Source organism: Rissa tridactyla, chromosome 12 (assembly GCF_028500815.1).
Source record: "Rissa tridactyla isolate bRisTri1 chromosome 12, bRisTri1.patW.cur.20221130, whole genome shotgun sequence".
NCBI classification, from domain to species: Eukaryota; Metazoa; Chordata; class Aves; order Charadriiformes; family Laridae; genus Rissa; species Rissa tridactyla.
In genome coordinates this window covers 17,845,896-17,862,052 of record NC_071477.1, presented here as the reverse complement: position 1 = coordinate 17,862,052, position 16,157 = coordinate 17,845,896, and positions in this window count along the sequence as shown.

Genomic DNA, 16,157 nt, shown 5'->3' with positions numbered 1-16,157 from the left:
TTGTGCAGGGCTGCTTGCTCTGAGGAGAAAGAGCCCTGGAGAAAGGATCTCGACACAAGGACCGCCAGAACCCCGGCTCAACAGAGCTGGAGCAGCCCCTCCGATAGCCCGGCCACAAAGCTTCCCAAAGGAGACAAAAGCTGGGTCTTCGCCTGACCCAGGGATTGGGAGGGAGGAAGAGGAGGGAAATCATTGCAGGGAAGATGCCCAGACAGACGCAGTATGGCCTGGCCGGAAGGAAGGAAGGCACAAGCAAAGACGTGGGAGTAAACTCTTTATTGCAACGCAAGCGGGTGAGGTCTGTGTCTGCTGCCCAGGGGCTCTACACCTCGCTTGCCGCACACCTCCTCAGGTCATGGGCCACAAGCCTTCCCGCGAACCCCCTCCTTTCTGAGGCGGGCGGCTGGGGCTCGCCTCCGACAGGCTTTACACGCAGTGATCTGCGCCGGGCTCCTGTCTGGGCAGGGGGCTTGGGACCTGCTGGAGGGACGGGCTGTCGGGACCACTGCGCGCCCATGGAGGGGAGGGCGTCCTTAGCGGGACAGCACGGCTTTCCCTCTCGTGGTGCGCGTGGTTTTTGTGACACGCCTTCCAAAACTCAGTTCGGGGGACAGGGCAGGCCCACATTGACAGAACCGCTCCGACGCAGAGTCGACCGTGCAACGTGACCTGGTCCTCACACTCAAAGTGCTGGCTAAAGGTGCCTCAGAGTCAGCATCGCTACTGACCCTCCCGGCCAGCTTGGCACCTTCCCGTCCCCACTCGTATTGGGAGAAGATGTGGCCTTCCTCCAGATCTGCTTTCGCTCTTCTGCGTCGCCCTGATTTCAGGGAGCTCTTGGGTGGGGGTGGGCAAGCTGGTCTTCGAGGCTGCAGCAGCCGCTCGCCCAGGCAAGAAGTGTTGATGGCTCCCGGTCGTTTGGGGGCATCCTTCAACTTGGTCATGTGTTGCCGAAGCCTTTCCTGAGGAGGAGACACCAGGTTGTGGCTCGCTGTTGCCTGGACAAGCGCTCGCAGCCCTGCGTGCTGAGGCTTCCCGCGGGCGCAGGCCAGGGCTCTGCTTCAGCCGTGCGACGAGGGCAGAAGAGAAGGGCTTCCCTCGGCACTCTGCGTGGCTGCACGTCGCCTTCCTGCCCGTGCCCACCCCAGCACCCTGCGCAGGCTCAGCTCCGAGCCCCGCAGTCCTTTCCCCGCCACACCGCCCGGCCCAAAATGGCAGATCTAACACTGAGGGTGATGAAATTCTATTCTTTAAAAAAGCAGTTCAACTTCCTCCCGTTAATTTTCCACCCCTTTATCTCCATTTTTTTTTTTCTCCACTTTTCCGCTTTCCCGCCGCCCCCCCCAATAACCGCGGTTGGGTGGTTTTATACCGAAAAGGGTCACCATCCGGTGTTTTTGCGGGGAGCGATGGCGCACAGCAAGGAAGGAGCAGCAGGTCAAGGGAAAGGGAATCCTTGAGCGCTTGTTATTTAACAGAAGTTCTCGTTATTTTCTTTCAGAGAGAAACAATTTGGATTGGAGTTGGGATGCGAAGGACTTGGAGGCCAGAAAATGCACCCGAGTCCCTCGCTGGTGCCCAGAAACCATCGCCGGAGGACGCAGGAGATGGAAAGCGTCCCTCCAAAGCCGAGATGCCTTCAGGGGGACGTCGCGGTGGCTCTGCCGGCTGATTGCCTTCTCGGTACCGTCCACGAGAAGGAATTTTCCAGCAGGGAAGGAGGTGGGTGGCGATGTTAGTGATTTTTTTGAGTGTATTTAGAGAAAACTCCCTTGCTGGAATGGCTTCTGTGAGCCACTGGTCAGCAGTTCAGCAGCTCAGCTAATCCCCCCAATTCTATTCGACTAAGACGGCAGGAATGGGCTTGGTGGTAATGAACGCTAATGGTAACGGAGTTGGTAAAGGTTCCAGGGGCCTGTTGGTGGAATTTCTGGGAAACAGGTAACCTGTTAATCCCTTTGGAGTTGCGATTTAAGTTCCTCCTAACGCCGCGACCTGATTAGATTGTGCGAGTTTGGGGTAAAAACTGAAGGTAAGCATTAAAAACGCACAGTTCAAAAGATTTGAGGATGGCGAGGAAGACTAAAGGCTGGTCTTGTCGAAATGATTTTTCTCTCGGGCGTTTTTTTTTCCTGCCTTCCAGGCAGAATTGCAAGGGGGTCTGGGTGTTTTGGCTGATGAAAGAGTAAAATGGGCGCCCAGCCGTGGGAAGAAGAGCAAAGTGTGGGAAAAGGGGAGACGAGGGAAGTGCCGTTGAGGAGTGGGCGTGTGGTTGGTGCAAGGCCCGGTGTGCGCAGGCCCTGGCAGTTGCCATTGAGCTTCTGCCGGTGGCTCGGCCAGTCCTCAAGGGCGGGTTTTTTGAGGCCAAGTTGGCCAGAAATGTGCAGAAATGCCCGGCCGAGCGCTGTCACGGAGCGTTGCCGGCCTCCCGCGTTCTACACAACATTCCGAAGCACTTGGTGCTCGGCGGTGGTGGCTCTTGCAGCTCGCTGCTCTTCTCAGAGGGAACGTGACCACTTGGGAGAAGTTTTGAGGAGGAAGAAACCCCCAATTTTCTTGCCCGATGGGGCCCAAGAGGACTCAGGAGGCAGAATGGTACCGTGGTGGTGCTGGAGAAGTTGTTAGAGGAGAGCGATTAGCGCTTTCCTGGGAAATAGGGGCCGTCTTTCTTACAGCTCCTCCCGTATGTGCGCGTTTCTCCTGCCGGAGCTGTTCCCCGCTCACCTTCCTCACCTCCTCTTCCTCACGCTTTCAGGCGCATCAACATTGGAAGCCAATTCCAAGCGGAGCTTCCAGACCTCCAGGACCCATCCCGTTTGGAAGAGGAGGAGGAGGGAGCGTCGCTAGTGTGGAAGCCCTGGGGTGACGTGGAAACCAACCCAGAGACGCAGGAGAAAGGTGTTTGTTTTTGTTTTTTTTTTTCCTAACGCTTTTCTTCCACTTCCACCCCGGCCAGGGATAGGAGGGGTTGAAAATGCCACCTTTTTGGGCGTGTCTCCCTCCTTTTCTTGCCCGCCTTCCCATTGGAGGGAAGGAGATGGCTGGGTTTTGGTGGGAGAGTGACTAAAGACTAACGGGCGACGCTCTCGGCAGCGTCTTGCATGAAAAAGGGGCGTTTGGAGCCCTCCCATCTCATGTGCGGCGCCCTCGGGAGAGGGGAGGTTTCTCTCCGAGCCTTTAAACAGAGCTATTTGGGGTACCGGACTTCTTTCTCTGCCTTTTCCTCGTCTGCGGTCTCTGCTGCGCTCATCCTGTTTTCCCTCCCTCTCCTATGGCCCCTTTTCTGGAGGAAAACGTGACTTTTTGTGGGTTTTTGTTGCGTTTGTAGTTAGAAACCTGCTCCATTTGGCGTCTCCCAAGGGCGGGCCGGGGGGCCGTGTCAACGCGGAGCTGGCTCTGCATTGCGTGCACGAGGCTCAAGGCGACGTGCTGGTAAGAAGCGGCAATTTCTAATGAAGAACGGACTTTGTTCCTGCTTTGAGCTGGGAGTCGCTCCGAGTTTTGTATTGCGCGGGCGGGAGTCTCTTTGCCGAAGGCGCAGGAGGTTCTTGGGTGCTGCCTGACGCGGCGTTAACGTCTCGTGGGCTTCCCGAGCCCTCTCCAGGTGCATCATTAAGAATTTGTTGTGATTCTGGGACGATTTGGAGAATAGAATTATTCCCGAATGAAGGGATATTGGCTAAAACCCGAGGTGTGCCCTCGATGAGCTCCGAGCGGGTCTGCTTTGCTCCCTCTTCTTCGAAGAAGGGATTTAACACCCCTGGGCTGGGCGTCTGCTGGGGCCTCTCCAGGAGGAGGGAGAATTTCCCTTTTGGCTCCTCCTCCGGAAGAATTTAACTCTTTTTTCCCTATGAAATGTGGCAGGAGGCGGCGGAGATGCTCCGTGCTGGGCCGCCTCGGAGACCCGAGTCCCATCCCCTGGCTGATTATCATTACACAGGTAAAGGAGGAGAACAGCTCCCGCCGTTCCCTTTGCTCTGATTGAATTGAGTCTTCAAAATGTTCCTTTGGGGTGGGGAAAAGAGTAGTTCTAATCCCTTTCCGGGGCTTTTGGAGGCGGGGGATGCCTATTGTAATAGTTTGGCTGTCGCTGGTTAATTCCTAGGCTCGGATACTTGGACACCAGTGGAGGAGCAATTGTTTAAAGAGGCTTTTTACCTGCATAAGAAGAATTTTCGCCTCATACAGAAGCAGGTAAAGCCGTTAAAGGGAGGCGCAGCTCGTTAGCGTGGGCAATTTCAACCCAGAAAGTCGTATGTTGAGTTGCGTGTTGGAATGCTGTTCTTAGGACCCTTCTTCGTGCTAAAAAACCACCGGTACGAGACAAGTTTTTGCCCTCATGTGTGATGGCAAGGGACTATTTAATCTCTCTGGGAGAAAATAGCAGAGATGTTAAAAGAATAGCGACAGTTTTTGTTGTGAAACGGAGAATTCTGCCCTGAAATCGCTTCTTGATGGCGTTTTTCAGCAGGTGACGGTTTCTTTTCTGTCCGAGCTCCCCCGGACATTGCGTTGCGAGAAGCACAGGAGAGACTCCTGGTCAATCTGCCCCTTGGGTATTTTACTGCCGCATTTCCCTTATTAAGTGGCTCCTGGTTTTCCTCCCGGCAGATCCAGACTAAAAGCGTGTCTCAGTGTGTTGAATATTATTATACCTGGAAAAAGAAAACCCGTTTTGGCTGCACTCGGCCTCGCCTGACACAGAAAAAGCGCCCGAGATGCCCGGAGGAGGAGGAAAAGGCTGAAGACGAGGTAGAAAAGCTGTTGGGGGAGGGATTTTTGTGCCAGCTTCCGCTCCTCCATGAAGCCATCTGGGAAAACATTCCTTAAAAACCAGCGGATTTGGTTCACAGAAATATTTGTAACTTTGTGGTGGTAGAAACGGGGTGACGGTGTCACTTCGGTGCTTCAGAATTCCATGTTTTCAACCCATTGGGATAGATTTTTGTTGCGGAAGGCGCTGTTCTGCTAAAAATAAAGAAATAATACGGGTTTTCCTTCAAGGTCTGGTCCTCCCAGAGGAATTAAAGTGGGTTTTTTTGACTATTTAGTGTTCAGAGTCCACCCGGGCGGGGTTGGGCTGATAAAATGCGGTACCTCCGGCGCAAAAAATCCAATTTCTTTGCCACCCGCAGCTGTTTCAAGCTATTTTTTACCTGATTTACAGGCTCTTTGCAGTGCAAAGAAGAGGCGGCGCGTCATCCCAAAGGAAAATCCAAAGGTGGGGAGTCAGGAAGAGAAGCCCCACGACAACGGCAGCTCCTCCATCAATGCTGGCACTTCCTGGTGCTGGGACGGCAGTGCCGGAGATCCGGGATTTTTCCCCTGCGGCGAGTGTGGAAGGTCAGCTCTTCCTTTTTCTTCTCAAAAGCGGCTGTTTTGGGGCTCAAAAAGCAGCCGTGGGGGCAGCAGGGGAGGGCAGCTGGAGGATTCCCCTTGCCCCGGGGCCGCTTGGCGGTTTTCATTGACTTTCAACCCCCAAAAATGTGTGTTTTCGGAGTCGGGGAGACCCTCCACTGAGCCCTGAGGTTCAGACCGGTGGCCCTCCCTTGAGCAAGAATCCCGGCGCTTCTCCTTTTTGGCCAAAAAACCCTCATGTTCCATGAGGATTTGGGGCCTGAGGCTTCCCCGCTCCGCTCGCTCGCGCCGAGCAAAATGCCTCGCGTTTCAGTTCAGCCTCATTTAAGCGATGGCCCAATTAATTCTAATATTTTAATCGCCCACGATCTGTCCTGTTGAACCACCGACGTCGGAAACTCTGTCGTACCACGCAGCAAAGCACAAGAGTTCCCAAAAGGAGGAATAACGGAGCTTGGTCTCACAAGTTTACAAAAAATGCCAAAGACTTAAAACTGCCTTTCTTTTCTAACTTTCAGGGTGTTTGAGAAGATCCAGGGGAGAAACGTCCACATGAGATTCCATCGCCCCAAAGCTGATGTTTAAAAGGGCCCCGGGAGCTCTTCGAAAGGGTGGCAAAACCACAAAAGCCCCCGCATTCCGCTGACCTCCTCCCATAACACCTGGGAACTGACACCAAACCAACCACGAGGCCAGTTTTTACCATTTTTCTTAAAAAACCCCACTTTTTTCTCCACATCCGGGCAGCGGCTGGGCTTTGAGGATTCAAGAAGACGCGGTCGCCCCCGCTCTAAAAAGAGAGGGAATGGGGGAAATGGCCCCAAAAGGGTCATCCTATTTAACAGCGTTTTTCCCTGCTGGTGGTGCGCAGCGTTTAAGATCTGGACTGCAGCGCCCTTGTGGTAGAGATAAGGTTAGTTTTCGTGTGTGTATTTTCATTTACTTCTTAAATTTGGTTGGTGAGTTTTCAAGTTCTTGCCCCGCTCCAGCTTTTTGCGCGATCATTAAAGGCTTTAAAAGTCGTTGCGCTGGTTCCAGGGCAGCAGAATCGGGGTGGTTAAAGGTGTTGGGTGGCCGTGAGGCGTTTCGGTCCTATTTCAAGCACCCATTGCGTGTTTATTTTATTAATTGGTGCTTATTTGCATAAATTAACGCGGCATTTGGGAAGGAACGTGGAGAGTTTGATTAGTTGAAGGGAGGCAATGGAAAGAAAAGCGTCTTGTCTCTACCGACGGTATAAAAAAGGCTGATTTTTTTTTTTTGTTGTTGTTGTTTCTGGGCCACCACATTTTCATGGCTTTGTTTAATTTTTGCTGAATCTTCATGTCCAGTAGAGGGGAAAAAAAAAAAAATCTCTATTTTGGTTCTGTTTTTCTCTGGAAAGGACCAATGCTCAGGTCTGGGCCTCCATCAGCTCCTTTCCCCAGAGCAGAAGGCGGGTGGCAACGTTCTCCTTTGGCTTCTCAAGGCTCGTATTTTTCCAAAGAAACCTCACAGTTGTTGGGGGATACGGCGGGTCCGTAGACCCCTTGACAGAAGAGACAGAGATTGCAGTGTACCCATAAGAAGGCCGCGAGTTGCGTCATGTAAGGACAATGGAAGAAAAATGAGAAAGAAGAAGATTGCTTCAGAGAACAAGGAGGAACTAGGCTGAGAGAAAGCCGGATTTTGAGCAATGTGAACAGGATTTCAATAACCAGTCGCATTGTAGCTACGAGCGCATGTGCTATGTAACCGAACCAATTGAAAGCATAGAAAGAACTCGTGAACGGAGCGTGAACAAGATTAGCTATATAAGAAAGCCAAGTTTGCAATAAAGAGAGAGCTTAACTTAACTCTTCAAGGAGAGTCTTGTCGTTTGTCCGTCCCGACTGAAACGACAAGTGTACATCTCAAAACTGTTGCAAGGTTCCCCTTGGGCCGAGGGTTTGGTCTGTGTCCTTACCAGGAGTATCAACGCTAGCGTGCTTCAGATCCCAAGTCAGAGAAAACAAGGGTCTGGGACTGGTGAAAATATCGTTGGTGGGACAGAATTTGGAACGTCGTCCCTTGGCTCAATAAGACCCAAGGGATTTCCAACAACTAGGAGAGACTCTGACAGCTGGCTGTATGAGAAGGAATATGACACGACCCGGAAAGCAGGAGCCGGGGTCTCCCTCCAGCTGTGCCAGCGCAAACGGCCTTGGGCTGCGCTGGAAGGGACCTGCCCAGGCCCTGGGAATTCCCGATGCTGCAGCCGTGGGCAAGGGCTGCTCACCTGCCCCCGCGCTGCCCGGCCTCCGAGGGTCCCAGCGTCGTCAGAGCCCACGCAGAGGGCATGGCCCGTCCCAGCAGAGCTGGGTGCTCTCGAGGAGCTGCCTTGGCTCAGGTGCCACCAGCAGGAAAGGCTCCAGCCCTGCCCACAGACTGCCATGACCCTCTTGGTGTCAGCGGGAGCTGTCGATTGCTTTTCGGAGTTGTAGCCGGGTTTGCTGTGGGGCTTTGCCTTTGGGTCTATGTTATGGCTGCTCACCTCCAAACCCGTAAGAGCTGTTGTACGATGAGAGCGTAAGGAATGGAGGAGGGTGAGGGGTGGGCGGCTCAAAGGCCTGCAGGGCGCTGCCTGGAGCCTGGGCTGGCACTTGCACGTGAGGACGGGCTGGGTTTTTCCTTGGCATTTCCATCCGTCCAGACCTCTTTGGGAAGGACGGGCACCACTTGCCCCCGCGTCCCACAGACAGGCTGCAATGCCCTGGGCAAACCCAACTGCTTAAAGAGCCGACAAACGGGCTTCCACCAGCTGCTGTGAGCATTCCTGCCCTGGCAATAACCCAACAGGACTGTCAAGGGCTGTCGTAACTCCATCTGCTGCCGTGGCAGACATGGGCAATGCTCTTCCTGCCGTAGAGCTGGAGGGGGCACAAGCAGCCCGGGGAGCCCTGCCACACACCATGGTCTCAACTGGTGTGCTGGTCACTGGAGAAAGGTCCCTGGGCACTGGTGAGCACCGCGTGCTGTACAGATGCAGAGCGAGAGCAGAGACCAGCCAGGGATGGCCATGAGATGTGAGGTGAACATCAGCTCCTGCAGGAAATAGCTGGAGAAGAACGTTCCGGAGGGGTGTGTGTGACTGCCAGGGAGGAGGGGATGGTTAGGAAGAGCCGCTGAAGACAGGGATGAAGTGTAATGTGTTGGGATTCTTAACTTTGGGGGGCACGTATGTATGTATAAAGCTGACCCCCGCTTTAAGGGGGCTCGTCCCCATCCCCACTGCGCAGTTGTCACTGGGGCTCCCGTTGCCATGGCCCGTGTTCCATCTGCAACTGCCAGTGCCCGGCGACGGGCACAACTCAGCCCTGCTCACCTACTGCCCACGCAGCCCTTCTGCCCTGCTCCTGGTGCCTCGGACCCAGAACCCAGCCCTTCCCCTGTGCACTTCTCCCGACACCTCATTCCTCGTCTGTGTGCTGCCATCTCGGTGGCATCATGAAAGCCCAGGGAAAGAAGACGCTTGCGCTGGCAGAGGTATGGCCCCACTCCCCGGCGCGGGGCACCCCGAAGTGGTGGGGGGGCCGGCAGCTTGGCTCGCCGTCTTCCCCCACCACTGCAAGGCCAGGGGCTGGCAGAAGCCCTTCTGGGCTGCTCATGCCCTGCTGGGGTGCAGCATCCCTGCGCGGGGGGACACGTCCCCACACACAGCCCAGGCTGCCCCGGGCTGGTGCCGCAGGGATGCTCGGCGGGAGCAGGCGGGTGCTGGCCGGAGCCTGAGCCGGTGCCTGCGCTGCCCCTTTCCAGGCTGGAGCCGTGGGAGCTGAGCCCTGCCAGCGGAGCAGCGCCGAGCCCAAAGGCCGCCTGCACCGAGTAAGGAGCTTCTGGGCGCCCAGGCACACCACGCGTGGGCCGGGGTCTGTGTGTGGGGGCCCCGGGGTGTGTGCCCGTGGCCCCGCGGGGCAGGGAGCAGGGCCGCTCACCCCTGCCCTCTCTGCTCCGCCAGATCCACAAGACCATGAGAAACACCAAAGTGAAGAAGATTCAGAAGTACCGGAGCCTCCAGCTGCAGGCGCTGGGGCGTCAGTGCTGGTGGGTGCTGGTGGCCAAGGAGCCACTCAGGTGCAGCCAGCTCCTGCTGGGGATGTGCCCAGGGCTGTCCCCTGGCGGCGAGAGGGGCAGGGGTGCAGAACCCGCTGTCCCACGGGTGCGCTGGGCTGGGCAGGGCAGGACCAATGCACTTTTCTGCTTGCCTTTCGGCTTAGGATGTTACAACTTGCGCTGGATGCTGCGGAGGAGGCTGCCCAAATATTTGAAGAGTGGATGGACCTTGAGATGGCCATGGACATCGATGTGCCTGAGGACGAGGAGATGGAGGTGGATGTGGAGGAGGAGGAGACGATGGATGTGGACCCGCCATCAGGAGGACAGGCACGTGCTCCCCATGCACTGCCCGCAGGGAGGGAGGGTCTCCTGCCACCGGGATGGGGCTGGGGCTGGGGCTGGGCTGGGTGGTCCACGCTGCAGGGACACGGCGCCCGCTGCCCTCCTGCTGGCGGCACAACGGCCCCCAGCGCGCTGCCCTGAGCCCCCCTCCGCTTTGGGCCGGGAGCGGTTTCTTAGGGCCGGGACAGGCAAGTGTAAGCCCGAGCCCAGGCGGGGCTCAGCGCTGGCGGCAGAGTCCCGCTGTCCCCAGCGTGTCCCAGGGCTGTGGCCATCGAATGCCCGTCAGGGCGAAGCCCGACCCGAAGCAGCTGCTGCCGCTGAGCCGGCTCGGGAAGCCCCAGCTCTGCTCGGCGAGGCGCTGCTCGTTAGCCAAACGGCCGTGCCGCTGGCTTTTCTTCCAGGGGCAGCAGACCAGTGGGAGTTCGAGGCAATGTACTGGAGCTGTGAAGAGGAAGAGATGTATATAGTTGTATTTCTATAGTTGTTATATTTCTATAGTTTTTATGTTGTTGTATTTCTATAGTTGTTGTATTTCTATAGTTGTGTTTCGTAGTTACTTGTGGTTTTGTCAGTAGTTGTAGGTAGTTGTGTTGTTGTTAATAAAGAGTTGTGTTTCTGTTTTTCACACCCAAGCTCTGTGTGCATTTCTTGGGAGCCGCGGCGTTTGCAGAGTTGTGGTTCCAGTGTGTCGGGGATGGCGGGGCTGGGGGCGGCTGGGGGTGGTGGCACGGCCGCCCCGGGGGCAGGGGGTCCCTGTGCACAGCCGGGGCCCCAGGTGGAGGGGGCAGCGCAGGCTGCGGGGGGGAGGCTGCGGGGGGCTTTGGGGAGAGGGAGCTGGTGCAGGGGTGCGGTGGGGCCCGTGGGCGCAGGGTGTCGGGGTGCGGGGAGCCGTGGGTGCCGGCAGAGTGGCGAGGGGGGGCGATGCCGTGCGGGCCGGGGGTGCGGGATGCGGGGAGCCGCGGGGGGCCGGGGCTGCGGGCACGGGGCTGCCGCCGGGCGCTCGGGAGCCGCGGCCCCGCCCGCCCCTTCATTAGCCGCGGCTCATTAGCGCCTCATTAGCGGCGGCCGGGGAGCGCTGCCGGCCGTGGGGGTGCGGGCAGCGGCAGCGGCGGGGCTGGAGTCTGATCCCGATCCCGATGGCGATGGTGTCGGGCTGGGTCGGCGTCGGGACAGGGCCGTGCTGCTGCTGGCCCTGGGGGAGGCTGCCCGGGCGGGGGTCGGGCTGTGGGGTGCCCGGGGGGGGCTGTGGGGTGCCGGGCTGGGGAGGGGCCGCTGCCTGGGGTGCGGAGGCGGGGGGCGATGCGGGGTCCCCTCTCTCTGGGGCTGGGTCGGGGCTGTGCGTGGGTGTCCGGTGGGTGTCGGCTGCCGGTGCCGAGCTGTCCGAGCCCCCCCGGCTGTCCCTGCCCTGGGTCCCGGGCCCGGGGTGCCGGTGCTGGGTGTGGGCGGCCCCGGCTGCCCCCGCATGGGCTCCCTGCCCCGGCGGAGCTCCGCAAAAGGGGGCGAGCAGAAGGGTGGGACTAAACTGTTTGCGGGGGTGAATGGAGGCAGCTCTGTGTCCCCAGCGGCGAGTTGCGGGGAGGGCAAAGGAGTTGCGAGGAACTGCAGGGAGCAACGGAGGGAAAGCCCCGGTGCCTTGGCTCGGAGGAAAGGTGCCAGGGCAAGGCGGGGGCCGAGTGCCCGGTGGGTCAGGCTTCCCAAGGTGCTGCCGAGCCCCCCGCGGGCTGGGACGGAAGGCATCGCCCTCAGCGGTGGGGTGGAGGCTGCGGGACGCGCTCCTTGGTGCCAGCCCCGCTGGCTGGCATGTGTCAGGGCTGAGGCGGGCGGGGGGCAGCCGGGACGGGGCGGGGCGGGGGGTGGCGGCGGGGGCGGGGGGGTCTCAACAAGCCGGGACGAGGTGCCAGTGCCGCTGCCGAGGCAAGCGGAGGGTCCTCAGCCCTGCCGCCTGCCCCAGCCAAAATATGGAACTTTGGTTGCTGCCAGAAGGGGAAAACACTTCAGCAAAACTCTTTTGCTCAAGGAGAATGGAAAACATACTACTGCTCATTTTTTGAAAATGTCTTTATTTGGTGCTTGCATTCTTCTGCCAGCAAACGTGCCGATGGGAGGTTGTCTGTGACCTGCTCTTTATTGCCCCTTCTCCACGGGACAGGCTGGCTCGGGATGAAAATTCTCTCTGGGCTGAGGCCCCGGAGATGCAGAATCCCCCCCAGGTTGGTGTCGGGAGTGGGGTTGCTGCCCACTGGCGAAAGGAGGAGGTGAGGGGGGAGGAGGAGGGATGAGCACTCTCACCGTTGGCTGGGGAAATGACTTGTTTATTTTTTGCTCACAGGTGCAGGAACGAAGAGTTTTGGTGCCAGCGCAGCAGCCCTGGCCGGCAAAGGGCTGAGATAAGGGGCAGAGCCCCGACTGCGCTGCAGAGCCGGGGGTCCCAGGCTCATCCACCAGCGCAGCAGGAGCTTTGCTTCGCCAGGTCCAGTTCTCCCGACCCTGCTCTGCACGGGCTGCTCGCCCCCACGGGCTGCTCAGGGGAGGGGTTTAAGGCTGCAGAAGGTGGGTTCGCTCCGAGTCCTGCCAAACGGCAGAGAGCTGCTGATTCCTGGGTGTAGTGTCCCCTGACAGGAGAGGTCAAGGAGGGGACCCTTTCCACTGCACAAGGAATGCAGAAAATGTAGGCAGCCCTACAGGGAGGCCCCAAGGGTCCTTGTGCCCATCACCTGTTACTGGGAACCACTGAAAAGAGTCTGTCTCCATCCTCTTTAAACCCACCCTTTAGATACTTGTCAACATTAATAAGGTCTCCCCTCGGCCTTCTCTTCTCCAGGCTAAAGAGTCCCAGCTCTCTCAGCCTTTCCTCATAAGGGAGATGCTCCAATGCCTCCATCGTCTTTCTTGCCCTACGCTGGACTCTCTCCAGCAGTTCCCTGTCTCTCTTGAACTGGGGAGCCCAGAACTGGACACAGTATTCCAGTTGTGGCCTCACCAGCGCAGAGTAGAGGGGGAGAATGACCTCCCTCGACCTGCTGGCCACACTCTTCCCTACGCAGCCCAGAATTCCGTTGGCCGCCTTGGCGACAAGGGCACATTGCTTGCTCATGGATAATTTACTGTCTACCAAGACCCCCAGATCCTTTTCTCCAGAGCTGCTTTCCAGCAGGTCCACCCCTCACCTCTACTGGTGCCTGTCATTCTTCCTCCCCAGGTGCAGGACCCTACACTTGTCCTTGTTGAACCTCATTAGTTTTTTCTCTGCCCAGCTCTCCAGCCTGTCTGGGTCACGCTGGATGGCAGCACGGCCCTCTGGGGTGTCAGCCACCCCTCCCGCTTTGGTGTCATCGTGAACTTGCTGAGCATACGCTCTGTCCCCTCGTCCAGGCCCTTGATGAATACGTTAAACAACACTGGTCCAAGGATTGACCCCTGGGGGACACCACTGGTTACAGGCCTCCAGCTCGACCCTGCTCCATTAATGACGACCCTCTGAGTCCTGTCACACAGCCAGCTCTCAGTCCACCTCACTGTCCCCTCGTCTAGTCCACACTTCCTCAGTTTCCTAAGGAGGATGTTATGAGAGACAGTGTCAAACTCTGCCCTCATCCAGCCAACCAGTTCTAACATCATAGAGGCCTCTGAGATTGGTCAAGCATGATTTACCCTTGGGAAATCTGTGTTGACCACTTCCAATCACTTCCTGCTCCTGAACGTGCGTGGATACGACATCCAGAACGAGTCGCTCCATTACCTTCCCAGGGCCGGAGGTGAGACTAACTGGTCTGTAGTTCCCTGGGTGCTCCTTCCTGCCCTTTTTGAAGACTGGAGTGATATTGGCCTTCCTCCAGTCCTCAGGCACCTCTCCTCTTCTCCATGACCTTTCAAAGATGATGGAGAGTGGCCAAGCAATAACATCTGCCAGCTCTCTTGGCACTCGCGGGTGCATCTCATCAGGGCCCATGGACTTATGGATGTCCAGTTTGGCCGAGTGGTCTCTAACCTGATCTTCCTCTACTGGGGAAAACTCTTCCCCTCTCCAGACCTTCCCCCTTGCCTCCAGGGCCTGGGATTCATGCGGGTCGGCTTTAGCAGTGAAGGCTGAAGCAAAGAAGGCATTTGGTAGCTCTGCCTTCTCTGTGTCTTCCACGACTAGGGCGCCCATCTCATTCGTTAGTGGGCCTACATTTTCCCTACTCTTCCTTTTGCTATTGATATACTGAAAGAACCTCTTGTTCTCTTTAACCGTGGTGGCCAAGACGAGTTCTGCTTGAGCTTTGGCCCTTCTGATTTTCGCCCTGCATAGCTTCACTACATCTTGCTATTTTTCATAAGTAGCCAACCCCCTTTTCCAAGGATCATAAACTTTCTTTTTTTTTTTCCCTGATGGCCAGCCTAAGCTCTCTATTTAGCCAGGCTGGTCTTCTTCCCTGTCTGCTTGTTTTCTGGGACTTGGGGATGGCCTTCTCCTGAGCTTTTAGGAGTTCCTCCTTGAAGTAAGACCAGCCTTCCTGGGCACCTTTGCCCTTCTGGACTGTCCCCCAAGGGACACTCTCAACCATGCTCCTAAGCAGGCCAAGGTTCGCCCTTCGGAAATCTTCGCGAAACGCTGTTGGGAAATGTCTAAATTATCCCTGGCACCCTCAGAGACACCCCACTCCCACTACAGCCAGTCACAAATTTGTGTTTGACTCTCATTTCAAGTGGGACTCGGGGTGGTGCATCCAACTTCCAAATCCCTACGACTGGACCCTCCTTAGGGACAGGACGCAACTCCATTTTTCACTTTGCCTCACCTCCTAAAAGAAAGCGGAGGGAAAACGATAAGCCCCAGGCTCGACCTGAATGGGCTGTACATGGAGTTGATACACCTGACTAGTATACTTGGGGAATGCAAACATCTCTGATGCTAGAGAATATATTTACCCCGTACGTAACCCTTAAAAGACACCCATTCGTCTTAGAAAAGATTACATGGCAAATGCCTATTTTAAGTAACTGGGCCCGGTACGCCTTTGGGAAAATGAACACTCAATTGCAACAGGTATCTAGAAGGACATGACAAACCAGGTTGGCCTTGGATATGCTGTTCTTAAAAGACCATGGAGTTTGCGGTATCATACTGAAGAAGAAGGCTGTGTTACAGTTCACAACGCCACTCCCCCGACGGAAGAAGCTCGCGCTAAGACAAAGCAAATCGCTGCCCGGGCTGGGGAACTATTCTACAGTGTGCAGCTCAAGGACTGCTTTGGCGGATGGAGTGCCAATTCTGAGGGGGTTGGGACTCACCGGATGGGGAAAGTGGCTACTGAGTATCAGGCTAACGCTGTTATGTGGATTTTTAATTTCTGATTATCGGCTTGTGCGATGTATGATTAATCGTTTATTCTCTTTGGCTTCCTCTCTCCTTTCACCCTCTGCTCGCTGTGGACGGATCACCACCCGAGAAGAAGACGGGCCGTACAGGAGTGAGATTCACCCGACTGTTTGAGCCACGGGGTGGTGTAAGAGACTGAGAAGCCAGAAGAGTTCATGTCTCAAACGCTCGGCAGGGGAAAAGAGATGTTGCCGCCAGCCTGCGGAAGCCGGCTGGGGCCTTTCGGAGGCCACCTTCCCTACCTTGGGTCACTGTCTGAGCCAGCAGCGCACCTGCCCTTCGACAGTGAGGGGGAGGAAGACCACCAATAGCCCCCCTGGAGCTGCCGCTGAAGAAAGCAGAGGAGCAACAGGCCATCACTGCAAGGAGATTTCTGCCCAGAGCCTGTCCCGGGTTTTGGAGAAATGAGTGTATTGGAAAAAGAAAAGGTTCAGAGACCGATCGAGCTTCTGGGTCTCTGCCTCTCCAGAACAGCAGCTTTGGGATCCCTGACCACAGCTGCGAAGGAGTCAGACAGCTGAAGGTGGGGGCTTGAGGTAGGAGGCAGCTTTCAACCAGTTTTAAGCTGTGCTCCTGAAGCGGTGTTTGTGAAGATGGTTATGGGCTTGGAGGGGCTTGGTTTGTGGATTTGTTTGGCCTTAAGTGTATTACCCTTCAGGGTAACGCTTTCTGTGGCAGCTGGAAACAGTCCTTCTTGTACACCAAACCCAACCCCGTATTTGGAAGGGGCATTTCGGCTGCTGCAACGTGCGTTTTCTTCCCTGGGTGACACTTGGCCCCAAGCATACACAGCCTTTCACTTTGGCACATTCTTGTCCCCCTGGCTGAAAGATTCTGTGTTTTCACGGGTTGAATGCTTCCTCAGCCCACCACAGGCCATAATGACTGTGCCTTTACAGACCACTTCCCTTGCTCACTGCTTTCAGATTTGAGCATCGAAGCCATGGAGGGAGCAGGAGAGCAGCAGCTGGAGGTAGAGCACAACCTGTTTAAGCAGCGGTGGGATGAAGGTGGCAATTGCGTG